This window comes from Neltuma alba, unplaced genomic scaffold (assembly GCF_004799145.2).
Source record: "Neltuma alba isolate B1F8T4 unplaced genomic scaffold, ASM479914v2 tig00006298_pilon, whole genome shotgun sequence".
Lineage (NCBI taxonomy): Eukaryota > Viridiplantae > Streptophyta > Magnoliopsida > Fabales > Fabaceae > Neltuma > Neltuma alba.
The window spans coordinates 1-12,698 of NW_021634414.1; the positions used below are offsets into that span (position 1 = coordinate 1).

Consider the following 12,698-nt stretch of genomic DNA (forward strand, 5'->3'; position numbering starts at 1 on the left):
ATTCATAAATTAAATGAAACTTTATAGATCCATTTGTATTTAGAGCCAATGGAAAGAAACCTTGATTCATCAATCTTACAATTGAGTATTTCCAAATTGTTTATAAACTTCTAATTTATACAATCCCATAGCAAAAGAAGTTAAAATCACCTTGTAGCCATCAAGCGCACTTTGTACCAATTGCGATATTTCGATGAAAACATCCTGCTGAGAAGCCTCGTGATTGAAGACCTTATCAAATGTAAAAGGATATTTTTGCCCTGTTGATCATCAAAGAATGAATTTTCTTTTTCTTTTTTTTTTTAAATTCTAACGTTATAGTTCAAGAAAGCTTATGCACTACATAAAACTCAAAAGACTAACAGTATCATATAAGGAGTTAAAAAGTAAGCACTTATACCGCTTTGTACCAATTCAATTCCTCGGCCAAGAGCTTCTGTTGATGTAGGATAAGAAACAACCATGTCTGTCCAACACCATCATCTGGTAGCAAAGGTCGCACTCGGCAAAACACGCGAATGTTCCCTTTAAGCTCCTAATATTGGGTGCAACTAAATTATTATTTACTAATAAGAAGAAAAGAAACTTTTTCCTATATATCAGAGAAAAAGAGTATTACAAGGATAGTGTTGTGTAATTTTTTCCTTAATTTCTCTCCCTCAATCACTTGGAATTCTTTATCAGCTAGACGATCTTGTAGTTCATGTATAAGTCTTTTCTGCTCCTCAAAACTTGTTCTTGTTTCTGAAACAGATAAGTCGGCCATCTGACAGAAGAGTAATAAATACAATGAGCACTACATGCATAAATAGCCTAAAACCATTCATTACTTGGGGAGACATCAGACATAACAATGTCAAGCAACTGTTTCAGGGGAAAAAAAAAAAAAAAAAACTAATTCCTTGCCTTTAATTTCTCCATTTTAGCAGCAAGCTGTTGTTGCAGTATATTTATTTGCTCTCTTTGAGAAGAACATGTCTCCTGTAAAAGAAATCCCACAATCTTGAAATCTAACGAGGATGGGACTGCACATTAAATATACAGAGCAAAAGGTCATAATGTCAAAAGCATTTAAGCGTAGAGGCAAAGCAAACAAACCTCGAGAGCATTTATTTTAATTGTCAGGTTATCCAATTGTGCGCATGAATTCCCTGTAAATTCTTTGTAGTATGCTACTTCATCAGTTAAAGCCTTTACTTGTCCCAATTGCCGGTCACGATCATCTCTAATTTGTTTCAATTCTTCACGAAGACAATTCAGCTCCTGTACTAGCACATCTTTTTGCTTTGTAGCCTCTTCCATTGAAGCCTAAGAAACAAAGATAGAGAAAGGAGAAAAACAACAGAAGAGAATATTAAGACATTTACAGTGAGGAGTAAGATAAGGAATTTATAATAATAGCATAATAGCATCTAGCTTATGTCCCCAAAGCTCCACTCTCCTGAACCGCCTATAATAGCATGTAAACTTGTTAATAAATAAGGTGGAAATCAAGTGCCTTGCACAAAGGATGTTGCCAATAATCAACAAAAGGACTGCAAGGCTAGCTAACAATGCAAAGCTCTAGTGGTACTGCACTCTATCACACCCAAGACTAAAAATTCCAATGTCTCCACAGCGCATATCACTGTTACCTTATTTTCCACATAAAATGGGAAAAATCTGTGAAATTAAAACTCTTAGTTGACAAAGCATTACAAAGAAAACACTCAGCATCCTAAGAGAAAACATATCTAGTAAAAAGACTTACTTTAACAGATGCCAACTGATCCTGCAATGCCTTGTTGTGACCTCTTACATTGCTTAGGTTTTCAACAATGGTCGCTTTCTCCATTTCCAGTCTTTTATGTGATTCATTGGTTGATTCAAGATCTGACTGGAGGCGACTGTTATAATGTTGTAGACTCATATTATACTCTTGAGAACGCTTGTACAAGTCCTCGTTTGAATTTGCCTGCAAAACTCAGCAATTTCAGAAAACAGAAACAAGGAAGCAATATAGCTGTAACGTGATCATGCTAGAGTCGATGATAGAATATACCAGGGCAGGAATATTTTTTGGGTATAAAATCATGGTAACATCTAATGTTCAACAGGTAAATGTTTCTTGCTGAGATAATTATTTATGATTTTGCAGTACCTTCCGCTCAAGAACTAATTTCTCTTGCCGAACTTTCTCAAGCTCAGTTGAAAGGGAATCTTGCACCTTTTCAGCCGCACTTCTGGCTTCCTTTTCTCTTCTATGACATTCAATTGCTTCCTGATCATCATACAACAACGGATCATCAGAAAAAGGAAACTTTAAGGATCATTCAGTCACGGTGTTGTATGGCTAGCAATCTTACCATCTTACACGACTCTTCCTTTGCAATTTTCTCTTCCAAAGAAGAATTTGTCTGTCGCAAATCTGATATTGTCTCATTCAACTCCTCAATCTTATTTTTCATTTGAGTCTCTGAGAAAGTATGGATGTATGATAATTACTTCAGTGTTCCATCAAGAGAAATGTTAAATTATGAGTTGCAATAAAAAACTTAAGCAGGAAATTCTTTGAAAATTTTCTTTTGTGAAAACATAGTGCATTGTCTAGGTAGCAAATAAATTTTCAGGACTTAAACAATGTCGACATACAACTCAATTCCCAACAAACAAGGCAAAAGTGCGTATTTTTCTAATACTCTTCACTTCAGGTTATTGAAAAGAATGTGTGACAAAAATTGCAGCAACAATATATATATACTGGGCAGTTTACTTGTCACAAAGCTTGATATCCAAAAGAAAATGAAAAATGAATCCTTCCATCGTAGCAAAGTAAGCAAGCATATGAGCAAAGGTTTCAACACTAGAAACAACCTCAATTCTAGCCAACACAGTTAAATTACGAGTTGGAGAGAAACTTACCAGTATCAGTGCACTTCTTCTCAGCAGATTCAATTGCAGACTGAAGATCTTCCTTTTCTTTTTGTAAGTACTTTGCACACTGCTTAAACCTCTTAATAAGATCTGCCATATGCTCCATTTTTTTCTGCAAAATAAGTGGGAAAACTATGAAATAAACACAAAGGAAGACCCAAACGCTAACAAAATTGAAATCATCGATTAGATGGGAACGATCTGGATAAAGATTCCATGAGATAAAGAAACCTTATTATCATATGGGTTTCCCTTTATCGGCTTCTCGTTCAATAAGGCCTCCACGTTTTCTTTGGTGTACTCGACAGTGCTACACTCTGAACCATCGGCACCGCCAACATCATTTGCTGTATTAGTTTCAGGCCCTTTGTTCACTGAGGTAAATGGCCTCCTTCCCCTGCCGGTGGTTCCCAGTCTTTCCATCCTTTCTGCTCCAATCCTCCGACGTTTGTCAAGGGGGTTTTCTTCAGCAGCTGCCTTTTTCTAATCCAACGCAAAATAAATAAAAGAAATACTTATGCCCATTTCCTACTCTTGTTCTAATTCTAATTCTAATGCAGAAAACATAAAGTGCAAAAAGTTCTCTAGTAACATTAGAAACAAACAAGATTTGGAAGATATTTGCTGCAGTCGAAACACATACAGAGGGGGAATCATCCGGTAGCATAATTTCGATTTTCAAAGGAAATACTCCATTTTTATGTAAAACTAAGATGGAAGAAAACGCACAATCTATTTATCGTAACCCCTCCGTCAATTTAAAAATCAGACAGCATAACCAAACTTTATTGCAAGAAAAACGAGACAAAAAGTTTTTTCATTTCACATGTTTCTTCCCACAAAATCTTTCACGCCCCAGCAAACCCATTAATTCATAAATGATAAGGAAAGGCTCACATTTAAGGGGCTCTGCGGCGGCCTGTTCTGGTTCCTAGAAGCCATATCTGGCTTCGCAAAATGGCGATTTCCGCAGAATCTCTTCGAATCGTGCCTGATTTGGAGGGATTCTAGGGTTCTTCACAGTTCACGCAGACAAGAGAGAGCAAGAGAAAGAAGCTAAGGAGCAGCCGTGAGGAATGGAGAGCGTGAAATTTGAATTTGGATGCGCCTCTGATATGAGACTGAAAGTGGAGCCGGAATATTTTAAAAATAAATAATAAATAAAAGCGGTTCAGTATAGCCCCGGTTCAAATTTGAAAAAGCAACGGTCATCTCTATTATTTGAGTTACATATTAAGTTAAATTAAAGTAAGTTCCATTTACAGTACAGTGCCACAAAATTCAAAATCATAATGGGGTGCTTATTGACAAAATAAAATCTCTGTGCATTATTAGCTTGGTTTAACGTTGGAGTTGGTCAAATTAGTTCTCAGATGTCGTGAATATATAATGAATTATTTTTATCGGGTAAATTTAAATTGGTTTAACAAGTAAGTAATTTAGTAATCTGAGCTTGCTGCATTTTTTTTGGGTCAATGCATAAGAAAATTTTTTCTGCATATATGTCGATCCGTTTAAAAGTAAATACATGTATTTGATTTAAAATACGCTGGGAGCTTTATGGTCTGTTAGTTATAATTACATTGGCGGAAAAAAAAAGTCAGTTATAATTACATACATCATCACCATAATTTCAATTTAATTTTTTTCTTAGTTTAATAAAATATTGGGATTGGATGGCAAAAAAAAAAAATCATTGGGATTGAATTATTATATTTCAATTTTTTCTTATTTAGGTCATTGTAGTTAAATTTTCGTTTGGAAGCAAAAACTGTTAGGATTATGTAGTCTCTACTTTATTTCAAGATGATAATATTATTTAATGTACTGTTCAACGTTAAATATAGGTATTTCTTCTAACATGATTTTAAACATTGATTCACCACATTATAAAATATTAATCCATTCTACTAAACCTTGTTGGTCAAAAAATCTTTTAAGTCGTAGGGTCTCTTGTAAAAAAAAGAAAAAATTCTTAGAGATGAGTTTTGTTTTTGTGAAAATTAGTTTATTTTTGTTAGTTTTAAAGAAAGAAAGTTAACACACGTTGGTAATATAAAAGTTATAAAGCAATCAAAAATATTGCCCAATCTAGATTCTTACTTAATGCGTTGGTAACTTGTTGAAAACATTGCCACTCTTTTCCTTTTAATTAACGTGGTATCCATGCATGTTTCAAAATCCATTACTCTTGAAAAGTCCTAATGCATTAACTATGTCATTTAACATGCTCACCGTTTCTTTGCAACTTCTTTCTTTCAGTTGAGCCTCCATCCAATGTACCAAGTCTTCTGCATGGCTAGTTTCTTTTTTTTTCTTTTTTCTTTTTTTGCTGACAAATAAGTTTAGTTGAGTTGGATCTCAAGGATTTATTAGAGACAAGGCATGCAGTTTAAAAAGTGTTTAACTTGGATGCCATTGAGTTAGGAAGCGCAATGGCTCTCGTGCTCTCTAGTAAGACAACTTCTCGAGCTGGCTCCTCAAGCAAAGTAAGAAGATTTATTAGCAAGAAGCTCCAAAAAGATTAAAAAGGGTGAGACTAGCAGTGCTACGGAGAACTTGCTAGAAGGCTATTGGCTAAAGTTAGGGTCTAAACCTGCTGCGGCAAGTAATGTAAAACAAGGAACTTCCTTTGCTAATAAGTTGAAGGGTGTCTCGAGTCAGGAGGACCTATCAGATTATGATATTGAAAATGTAGAAGATGACAATCAGGAGGATTCCAAGTCTATTAGTTCCTAGGAAATGCAGAACCAGGACACAGTGGAACCAGACTTCTCTATTTCTGAGGATCCTAGGAGGAAGTTTCCTACATTTATGTTGTCCAACAAAATGAAAAAGAAGCTCTACCAAGCTTGGAATAAGGTAGTTATTGTGAAACCTCTCGACCAGTCTATTGGTTACAAAGCGTTGGAAGCAAGACTTCAGAGTAAGTGGGCTAGACGCGGCATTACCAACTTGATTAATATTGGCTATGGGGTACTTTGTAGTCAAGCTTTCTAATAAAGAAGATTATTTTTATGCTCTCACTGGTGGCCCTTGGATGATCTATGATCATTATTTAACAGTCCAACCTTAGATTCCAAAATTTCAACCAAACAGAGTGAACATTGATAAAGTAGCAGTCTGGGTTAGAGTGCCAAGAGTTACTCTGGAATATTATGACGAGGAGGCGCTTACGGTGATAGGAAATCGTATAGAGAAGACTATCAAAGTTGATATGAATACTTCACATCAACTGAGGGGTCATTTTGCTCGGATATGTGTCTTGATAGAGCTCAGGAAACAACTTATGTCAGGCTTCAAACTGGATGGTGAGGATTATTACTTGGAATACGAGGGATTGCATATGTTATGCACTAATTGTGGAGTCTATGGGCATAGGCAGGAAACTTGTCCCCAGAAAGCTAGGGTTCATGAAACAGTAAATCGGCCAATTGAAGGCGAAGTGAATGGGCAGAATAGGGGCTGCCAGACTCTATTATGGGTGAAGTGAATGAGCAATGGAGGGTGGTGCAAAAAGTGCGCCGTCAACGGAAAACAAAGGAGAAACAAGGGGAGACTTCATGGCCGGTGAGGAAGGGTTCTAGATTTAATGTTCTCATTGATGTGGAAGGACTTAATGACGTGGTTAATGAGGAGGAAAATAAGATTAATGAAGAGCCAGCTAGATAGGAAATGACAGTACCCATTCCTAATCATCTTAGGAAAGGGAGAAGCAAGTCACAGAAAGCAAAAAAGAAGGATAATGGGCTGGTGCAGTCGAGTAAGGGACAGGTGGCAGTAGAGAGAGAGCAGGGAATACAACAGGTGCAGGAGGAGTGCGCGCACAATGCGATTGCGCTTCAAAAAAAGGAGTATTGAAAGGAGAAAAGGGTAAGAGAGTCGTTACAAAATGAGAAGAGACAAGGAGGAGATATGCTATTGATTACTATGGGGGAAGGAAATGATATGAGCAATAACGAAGAGATGATGTGTGGTGAAGATACTATACGAGAGGAAGGAGTGGCGACACAAAAGCATGGTGTGTCAGAGGATGTCTCTTATCGTAATTACCATGTCGATCCTGAAGATACTATGGATGGAGGAGGAGGGGTTGACAAAAATGGGCCCATGTGGTTGTTAAGCCCAATCCTGACCCCCGCTCCAACTCAAGCCCAAAGTAATGACAAAGTGATTCCAGAGACTCAAATGTCTCGAGAAAATTAATGGGCCACTTATCTTTCTTGCAAAGTTTTATGGATAAAATTATGCATTGGAATACAAGAGGCAGCTGTGGAAGAGGCCTCTTTTATCACATGAAAGCTCTACTAAATGGGTCGAAGCCCAACTTGTTAGTTTTGGCAGAAACCAAATGTAATGACATCACAAAGTTTCAGGCTCTTCATTCTTTCAGTTTTGACAACATTAAAATGGTGCCTAGCGTTGGAAGATTAGGAGGCATCATTCTGGCCTAGAGAAATGATCAAATTAAAGTTATAGTCTTAGAAGAAGATAGACAATTTTTCCATCTTGATTGTTCAAGGGTCAATGTTGCATCATTTCATCTGACTGCTGTTTATGTGGTTCCTCACTCTAATCTTCATCAAGAGCTATGGAGGAAGTTGAAGGTTATTTTAGGTGGGATTTCGAAACCTTGGATAGTTTGTGGAGACTTCAATGATATTTTCTCTTTCTCTAAAAGAGTGGGGGGAGTACATAGTAATGAGGTCCCAATGAAGTGGTTTTGGATAGAATTCAAGATTGCACATTAACAGATTTGGGTTTCTCTGGCCCTAAATTTACTTGGAAAAGGCCCCGTTTGGTTGGATTTTCCAGATTATATGACAGGTTGGATTGGGCTATGGCTAACTCCCATCTACTCCACTTATTTCCGAGATGTATTGTTAAGGTACTTCCAAGAACTTCCTTCTCTGATCATATTCCCATTCTGGTCTGTCACTGGAATGATGTTTCACATAGAAGTTCCAGTAGACCTTTCAAATTTGAGGCAATATGGCTATATCATGAGAGGTTTCTTTCCTTTCTAAAAGATAATTGGTCGGATAAGTTTGGGAAGGAATCTTGAGAGCTTGAAAGCAGCTATTCCTTCTTGGAATAGAGACGTATTTGGCTTGGTAGAAAAAAGGAAGAATAGAATTCTAGCAAGGCTCAATGGAATCCAAAAGTCTGGCTCTTATCTCGTCTCTCCTTTCCTGCATCAATTAGAGCTAGAACTTCAAAAGGAACTTGACGAAGCACTTAAGCTTGAGGAGGTTAAATGGTTTCAAAAATCAAGGGCTAAGTGGATTTCCAAGGGTGATAGAAATACCAGATATTACCATCTAAAAGCTTCTATGAGAAGATGCCAGAATCTTATCACCACTCTGCAAAATGCTAATGGTGATCGGATTGATGAGGAGTCTGGGTTAAAAAATTCAGTGACTGATTATTTCAAGGAACTATTTTTCTCCAATTCATCCCCAAAAACAAAGCTTCAAACTATTTCTTCCTTTCCTTCCATTGATCAAATTTATCTCTCACAGCTAGGATCTATTCCTACAGACTTGGAGATTCATGAAGCTGTTTTTGTTATGGGGCCATATAAATCGCCTGGGTATGATGGATTTGCTCCTATATTCTTTCAAACGAATTGGAAGACAGTGAGTCTCAGTTTATGTTGTTTTGTGAGGTTTGTGTTTGAGGGTACTATATCAATTAAAGAGGCAAATAGAACTCTAGTTGCCCTTATTCCAAAGAGGAATGATCCTCAGTGGGTGGAACATTTTAGGCCAATCTCCCTCTATTCTGTTCATTACAAATGTGTTTCTAAAATTATTGCTCAAAGGATGAAGAGTTTTATGAATGACATCATTTTTCCGTTTCAAGCTAGCTTCATTCCTGGGCGTAACATTTAAGACAACATCATCATTGGGCAAGAGATTATGCACACCATGAGGAAAGAAAGGGGTAGAAAAGGATTCATGACTCTAAAAATTGATCTCCATAAAGCTTATGACAAAATCAAGTGGAGTTTTCTGCAAAAAGTGTTGATAGAGGTAGGAATGGATACTAATTTCATCAACCTTGTTATGCATTATGTTTCTACTCCTACCTATAATGTTCTTCGGAACAGGCAACCCACAGATTACTTTGCTCCAAAAAAGGGTCTTCGACAAGGGGATCCAATTTCTCCCTACTTGTTTGTCTTGTGCATGGATAAATTATCCCATCTTATCATTGATGCTGCTAATACTAGAGACTGGGAACCAATTAGAGTGACAAAGGATAGGCCATCAATTTCATACCTACTCTTTGCCGATGACATATTGCTTTTTGGCAAAGCTTCAGAAAAACAAGCTCGTTGCATGGTGAAGTGTCTTGATCAATTCTGTGAGGCTTCAAGGGAGGAAGTAAGTGTAGAGAAATCCTCCATTTTCTTTTCTCCTAAAGTTCCTTTGGCTCTCCAAAGAAGAATTAGCGCCATCATAGGAATGAAAATTATGGAGGACGTTGGGAGGTACTTAGGGTTTCCTTTATATAGAAATAAGAGACCTACAGATAAATTTCACTATATAGTGGAAAGGGTTAGATCAAAACTTGATGCGTGGAAGGCAAATTGTCTCTCAAGAGCCGGAAGAATTACTCTAGCTAAGTCTATGCTAAGCATAGTGGTGCTATATCCTATGCAGGTAGCGAAGCTTCTGATGAGTGTTTGCAATGAGATTGAAAGGATACAAAGAAATTTCATCTGGGGAAGCGCACAGTTGCAGCAGGGGTTTCACCCAATTGGTTAGGGAAGAATTACCCTTCCTAAAGCTTATGGGGGCTTGGGACTGAAACAGGTCTCTTCAGTTAATAAGGCCTTTAGAGCAAAATTAGCCTGGAAGCTAGTAGTAGGTACTAATGCTCTGTGGGCCCAGGTCCTGCATCATAAATATATGAGAAGGAACGATGATAATCTCCTAAATGACTAGCAAGGGGATTCGATATTGTGGAAATTCATCTAGCCAATAGAAAGATCTAGTTGACCAAGGTAGTAGATGGCACGTGAGAAATGGTGAAGTGGTCAATTTCTTTAATGACACTTGGTAATAGATTGGGTTACTAATGGTTCCTAGGATCTCAACCGACTAGCTTTAGTTGTTAATGGTGACGTAACTTAAAGATTAATTACTAAGCTTCCACCATTACAAAGTGCTGGGAATGACATTTTAGTGGGGAAGAACACTTCACATGGAGGCTTTTCTGTTAAGAGTGCCTATTTCATGATTGAAAGAAACCCCCCTGAGTTTTATAATACAGTCTACAAGAAGATCTGGAAATCGAGAGGGGCAGAATGGATCAGAGTGTTTCTATGGATTGTTTTCCATAAAAGACTGCCAACAATGCGTGGAGAAGCAAATGGTCTTCTTCTTCACCGATATGTTCCTGCTGTAATGCTGGTATAGAGGATGAGCTACATATCCTTCATGATTGTTCTTATGTTAGGAAGCTTTGGATGAGTCTTATAAATTCTCCTCTTCACTGTGAGACTAGATAGGTTTGAATCTATCACAAGATGTGGGACTGAATCTTAATGATGATTGGAATCTTATATGGGGAGTAGCTGTTTGGACTCTGTGGAATTGGAGGAATAAAGCAATATTTGAAGATGACTTTGACAGACCTTCTAACCCTACTGCTGTTATTTGTAAAATCTGGAAACATTTTGTGCAACTGAATGTTCCTGCTCCCACATTAACCTAGAATGCACCCTCTACTTTTTTGAATTGGAACCCACCGCCTCTTAACCGGGTTAAAGTAAATGTGGATGCAGCTATTACCAAATATGGGAAGGCTAGCTGTGGTGGCTTAATCAGAGATCATAATGGTCACTGGATAGTAGGATTTATTAAAGTGATTGGTAATTGTTCCACCCTAGAGGCAGAAGAATGGAGTATCTTAAAGGGCATTAAGCTGGCTTAGGAATTCGACTTTAGGAAATTCATCTTGGAGTCGGATTCTAAAACGCTTCTTGAGATGTTTCTTAAAGGCAAGAATGAGTTTACGTCTCTAGTTCACATGCATATAAAAGCTATGATGCAGTATGATTGGGAATTTGAGCTTAAACACGTGGCTAGCATTCATAACAAAGTTGCGGACCAACTGGCAAAGCGAGGACTTACCAAGTCAATGCTTCTTGAGACTCCTCCTACTGATATAAGGAGCCTGTGCCACAATGATTGTTTGGGACTTGATCCCCATCTCTCTTAGTTTTATTTTGGGCTTTAAGGCCTCCCTTGTATCCCAAAAAAAAAGGTGTTTGTAGAGGTACTACATATCACCAACAAATAAAATCTCCATGTTATTAGTGGGATTCAAACTTACAATCTTGTAGGTCATAAACTGATTCTTTACCAAATAAATCAATTCTTGTTGGCATAACATGTTATTCAGTGTCTTGAAACAAATTTTACTCTATGAAAAAGATATATTACTACATAAATCACTTTTTAAACAGGTTAAAAGGCAACTTTTAGACATGATCAGTATAAAGAGTCAAGCACTTCATTTCTAGATCAGTTGCATTAAGCTAGTAACAACTAGTCTAGATAAGTATTTTCTATACCCATTATCATCTTAACCAGTCTAAAAAGTAAACTTTTTTAACATGTGCTTTGTTTTTTTAAACCCGTTTTTGAATACCTGAAAGGCTAATGCAATATTATATGAATTCAACAATCATGCAATCAGTATAATTCAATCTAACGTTTAAAACATTTTTATGTGTGTGTATATATTATTCAATTGTAGTTGTTCAATCAACAATTCAATATTCTCACAAATTTCAACAATCTTGCAATTAAAGTGCGAACTAGCTAATTCCACTATACAAATCTAATCAAGTAATTCAATCTGACAAATATTATATATATTGTTTTGCAAGAGCAGCCACTTAGTCCATTGCCATCTTGATTTCCTCCCCCGGTTTTCATCACTAACAAACATTTGAATCTTCATTATATATATCACAAAAGCTTCTGCCATTTGTTTTTTTTTTTTCCTCCCAAATTCAGGTTTGTTTTTGCTGGTTTTTTTTTTGGCTTGTTTGCTTTTCACCATCTCAAAGGTGTCTGAGTGTTGGATATATCTCATGATTGTAATAAAACCACGAGCACCTGCGTGCTGCTAATTCCTAATTGCTTTTGCAAGCATAGTTAGAGTCAAGGGTATCAACCATTAGGTTGGGCTAAGTTCACTTGTCTTTTGAACTCTGATCCTTCTACCACCTGTTGTTTCGGATAGCAAGGGAAAATGTTCTTATTTAATAGTTGAATATAACAGAGCTGATTTTGAATTTGTGAACTTACACTTCATGTGGTTGTGATCATGATTGTGTGTGGAGAGCATGGTTGAGAATTAACCGAAATTTAAAGTTGAGATTAAGGTACTATCTAATAAAATGGAAATACTATTGCTGAATTAAGAATTAAGAATGCTAAATTAGAGGAAGAAAAATACAGGGCTGATGATTCTTTGAAGAAAAAAATTTGAGAAGCTAAATCAACAACTATTAATTGTACAATTATGCCACTTATGACACTTAAACGAGTAAACTGCTGATGGAGATGGCGCATTATATATGTATAAATAATATGCAAGTAAATAATATCTAACTGATTATAAAGGCTACTATATATTACCTCCTGTTCTTAATATAAGATCTTGTTTGACTATTATTTTGGTCTTAAATATAAAACCTCTATCCACTTTATCTCTTATATTTATACATTTTTTTCTAAGGTAGTTCTTCTAATAATGATAGT

The 12,698-nt window shown here is 36.7% G+C and overlaps 1 pseudogene; it reads right to left on the reverse strand.

Annotated features, from left to right (window-relative positions):
- Positions 1-150: 150 nt before the first annotated feature.
- LOC114750041 (kinesin-like protein KIN-14C) lies at positions 151-3,938 on the reverse strand (annotated as a pseudogene).
- Between the last annotated feature and the right edge of the window lie 8,760 nt (positions 3,939-12,698).